This window comes from Etheostoma spectabile, chromosome 3, assembly GCF_008692095.1.
Source record: "Etheostoma spectabile isolate EspeVRDwgs_2016 chromosome 3, UIUC_Espe_1.0, whole genome shotgun sequence".
Taxonomy (NCBI): Eukaryota; Metazoa; Chordata; class Actinopteri; order Perciformes; family Percidae; genus Etheostoma; species Etheostoma spectabile.
The window spans coordinates 34067113-34072406 of NC_045735.1; the positions used below are offsets into that span (position 1 = coordinate 34067113).

At 40.4% G+C, this 5294-nt stretch overlaps 1 pseudogene; it reads left to right on the forward strand.

Annotated features, from left to right (window-relative positions):
• The window catches only part of LOC116687051 (BTB/POZ domain-containing protein KCTD9-like), a 23360-nt pseudogene that overhangs the window by 1920 nt on the left and 16146 nt on the right, over positions 1-5294 (forward strand).

The window sequence follows — 5294 nt, forward strand, 5'->3', positions numbered from 1 at the left end:
ATTTTTTAAAGGGGTCAGATTTGACCCGAGGACAACACTAATACACACGCAGAGAGACACGCATAAACACAAATGCAGACAGTTACACACACAGAGGCACACATATACACACACGCATAAACACAATTACAGACACACACATGAACACAAATGGACACATACACACACATAGACACACGCATAAACACAAATAGACACATACACACACAGAGACACGCATAGATGTATGTTAATAGACGACCATTTACATCATCGGATTGTGACGATGAATAGACGACATTACATCATGTGTGGACGATATGTGTGATTTTTACACAGTTTTACACGCAGATGATGAGAGTGTTGAGTTGCAATGCTCGTTGTGATTCACAGAACCGGGAGAGGATGATCCATTTTTATATCATTTCATTTTAATTTGAAATATATTTTGAAATTAAGTTCAATTCAAAAGATGACAGTTGCTTCTGCCGAGGATACTTTAGCCTTAACAAAGCTGTTTCCTTCTTAGTTAGGTTGGGTTTATTGCGAACAGTGTTATAAAAAATATAAAGTTAATGTTGTATATTCAGTACTATGTATGTGTGTGTGGGTGTGTGGTGTGTATACTATATAATATACTATATGTGTATAATATGTAATATATACTGTGGCTGTGTGTTGTGTGTACACAGGAAATCTCAGACAGAATTATCCAAACTTATGTGATTAAATAAGAAATTCACCATGTTCACAAAGCGGAGTAGGAAAAAGTACAAAAAAAAAAAAAAGAAATTCGTGGTCCCTAACTCCCTTTTCTTATTTTATCCTTAGTTCAAACAAAACAATGTATGCTCACTACTTTTTCCACATAGTAGTTACGCTTTACCTAAAACACGTGAAGCTGTGAGTAGAACTTTGAAGATACACACCCATTGTCTTTCTCGATCAATCGTGGATGGTTTTTGGACCATGCACTAGGGTCCACATTGTGTTTTCTAATGTTGCAAACCTTTGGTTTTCTGGGTTGCAAGACTTGTTTGTGAAACTTTGAAGGCGTGTCAATGATTTTCACCAATCAGTTAGTCTCGCATGCCAGCACAGGACCCATCATCCAAGCGCTGCCAGGACGGTAGGGGTCTGTAGTACCCGGCAGCATTTGGGAAAATAGGAGAAAAACCTGCCCTGGTTATTGCGTTTCTTTAAAACCAATCGAGAACGTCTTGGTAAGGTCTCAGGATAGGGAAAGTAGTTTTGTGGAACATGAAGTTTAGAAAGTAGTTTTAGTCAAAACAGAGACTCCGAGTGGACAGATATACTAGCTAGCTGTCTGTGATTTACCTGCAGAGGACCATGAGGAACCAAGGGGATAACATATCCTCGATGGACAGATAGTACGAGGGTAGCTGTCTGGATTTACCCGCAGAGACCTGAGGACCAGGTAACCATAGTCCTAGATGGACAGATAGATAGCTAGCTGTCTGGATTTACCCTGCAGAGACCTGAGGACCAGGGTAACCATAGTCCTCAGTGATTGAAGAAGTATAGTCTAGCTAGCTGTATGGATTCACCCTGCAGAGACCGAGGACAGGTATACAACCATAGTCCTCAGATTGGACAGATAGTCTAGCTAGCTGTCTGGATTTACCCTGCAGGACCCTGAGGCCGGTAACATAGTCTCAGATTGGGGACAGATAGCTATAGCTAGGCTGTCTGGATTTACCTGTCAGAGACGAGGAGGACCAGGTAACCATAGTCCTTCAACGAATATCGATGTCAGCCCACAGGTTGGAGCGCCCGAGACAGAGACAGAGGCGGGGACCGGAGGTTAGACACAGAGACGAGAACTGAATCTGATCCCGTAGCGAGTCTGTAAACTAGGTAATAAATGACCGAGGTTTATACTCTGTACTTCGCTCTGTATTACTGTCGGGCATTAACAGCAGCCTTATCTGTCGCCTGACGTCGCTCATTTCTTTTCTTTGAAAATATAAGTCTTTGTTTTTGTCCAAATGAACGTCCTCTGGGACTTAAATGCACAATGAATTCCTTCAAGTTATAATGGGTATGTTAAAAGGAGTCTTAATTTATTCTGGGGGAATCATTTGTTTATAAAGTTCTTGTAAAACAAGTGTACTTTGATACTCCTTGCAACTACAAATTAGAAGAATAAAGCAATGTAATGTAAAGTAATATATCTATTAACTGTCAAAACAAAGTATACTTCAGGTTCCCAGAGCAGATTTTAGTACCTTTTTTTCTAATTTTTTTTTACTTGAACTAAAATTTCAGTTTCCACTAATATACAGTAAATCTGCAGCTAAAACTACTAGCAGAAGACGCGTTATGTATCAATATTGGAAGAAGAAGTACTCGATATTTTCTGGAGTAGAAGTAGTAATACCATAGATAGTTCAAAATTGAAGTTAAAGTAAGGAAAAATACACTTAAACTTACACAATTGAAGATGTAGTAAAGTAGAAGTATAAAGTAGGCATTAAAGAGAAGTAAAGTGTAAGTACCCGAGAATTTATATTTATATACAGTACTAGTAGTAGTAAATGTACAAGTGTAAATAAAAAGTATGTTAGTGATTTGTGGGGGATGTGGAAGTCGACCCACTGGGTTCACTGATTCGTTGTGCTTTTTGATCTGAGTGCTGATTGGCTCATTCCGCTTTGCTGGGCGTTGAGCGGAGAGGAAAACAGGAAACACACTGTTGTTTAAAGAAGTATTTTCATGGATAACGAGGACATTTAATAGGTGTTTAATTTTGCCATGAGGAGAGGTCACCATGTTTGTCAACGGAACTCTTCAAATGGAAAGGTAAGCTGTGGAAGAAAACCCGGGGAAATAGACTAGTTAGCTAGCTAAACTAGCTTGGTCCGTTGGTTAACGGAACTGTGTCCACACCACAATCAGTTTCAAATGCGAATATAATCAAGTTGTGATGTTTTAAGGTCATTTTGACGTCAAACTAAAGTGAGACGTGGTACTTTCCAACGCATGTCGTTTTAATATTTAACTTATATTAGCCTTGGTTTACAAGATTTGACAACAGGAATGACACATAGACTGTATATTAACGGTCTAGGGCTAAGGCTAACACCAGTGAATTAGCGTTAGCATTGTTTTGTGCAACGTAAACAAACAACGGCTAACGTACGTTTAGCTTTGACGTTAGCTTTACGTTACAGGCTGTTGACTGTAGCTTTACGGAACCGTTAACGTCAGTTGGTGTATTGTCTTCGGTGTTATATCATTGGACGGTTCAATAGTTAAAAAGTTGTATCCACAGAGGTGAGGAAAATGCGAATATAAATGAAGTTGTGATGGTTTCAGGTCATTATGCCCTCAAACTAAAAGTGTAAGGTTGTGTTAGCTAGTAACCGTTAACGTCAGTTGGTGTATGTCTTCGGTGTGATAGCGCAAGGCTAAAAACCAGTGAATAGCCGTTAGCATTGATTGTGCTAACGATAAACAACAAACGGCCTACGTCCTGTTAGCTTACGTTCCCTCACGTCCCTAGCGTTTAGCTTTGACGTTAGCTTACGTTCCTCACGTCAACTAGTGTACAGGAGGTAGCTTTACGTAAACCGTTAACGTCAGTTATGTATGTACAGTTGGTGTATGTCTTCGGTGTTATATCGCTAAGGCTAACACCAGTGAATTAGCCGTTAGCATTGATTGGTGCTAACGTAAACAACAAGGCAACGTATTGTACGTTTAGCTTGACGTTGCTTACGGTTCCCTCACGTCCACTAGCGTAGGGCTGAGCTTTCCGGAAACGTAACGTCAGTTGGTGGTGTCATTCGGTGTGATATCCATGGACAGTTAATAATTAAACGTATGTCCCAGGTGGTGGCCGTGTACGGCTCCTGGAGGATCTACGTCTGTGGCCAGCGCTAAGCTGGGAATCCGAGCCTCTAGCGTGTAACGGGAACGGCGGACTCATAGACGACGTCACGTTAATCAGGTGAGACCGGAAGCTGATTCTAATGGAAAAGTATTTGTACACAAATGTTGATTTATTAAAACATCCCCCGTCTTTAATGCCTTTCTAAATGATGTTAATTTGTATGAACACCGCCATGAAACTGTTGCTAACAAGAAGAACACTATACTTTTGCATGAAATCCATTAGTGTCTACTGCTGAGCGCTTGGTCTCTTTCCCTTTATTATTATTTTTTTGGAGAAAAAATGCTTCCATGTTAAATCATGTTGTAGAGTTGAGGTTCGTGAAGCCAGAGAGGGTCTGGGAAGGCGCGATAGTTGAGGTCCGTGAATAAGAATACAAAATTTAAAAAGATAGAATAGCAAGGTTAGCCATGATCAGTCTAACATCCTAAGATACTAAAACTAGTCGCTAAGATTAAAATCAACCACGCAAATAAAGAAAAAATGTTGGCGATGTGTGTATGAGATATTGTAACTAAGAAAACGACAGAAAGAAAGAGCCGGTTATCATCTTACACTGTGGGGTTGTCAGTTCTTTTGTTGTGTGCAAACTTCTTCTGTAAGTTTAGTCACCCTAGGTCATACCGAGAGAATGTTAAAAAACAGCAGACAATTATGAGTGATTACTTGACTAATAGTGAGATCAGAGGAATGAACGAAGAGCAGTTGTATTTCCAAGAGCGTTGGCAGGAATCAGATCTGGTTTTGTGGGTAAGTTGGTTGTAAACGAAACGACATATTTCAAGATATAGACTTGTTTTAAAGGGCGTAGATTTGACCCGAGGGACAACACTAATACACCGCAGAGGAGACACGCATTATAAACACAAGCAGGACCGTTACCACACAGAGGCCACATATACACCCAGCAACACGGCCATATAACACAATTACAGACACACACATGAACACACATGGACACAATACACACACCATAGACCACGCACATAAACACAATAAATAGACCAACTACACACACAGAGGACCCGACATAAATACACACCAAATAGACAGTTACACACACACAGAGGCACACATAGAAACACGCATAAACACATAATACAGACAGTTACACAGAACAGAGCGCACACATAGGACACACACGCAAAAACCACAAATCGACCCATCACACATACAACACGAGACACGCTGTAACCCCAAATCAGACATTACCCACAACACCCAGAGGCGCCACACACGACGCACAAGCCATAAACACATAATAGACGCATACAACACACAGAGACACGCATTATAAACACAAATACAGACAGTTACACACCCCCAGATGCCACACAATGACACAGCATAAACACAAATAGACACACACACACACAGACACGCATAAACACAAATACAG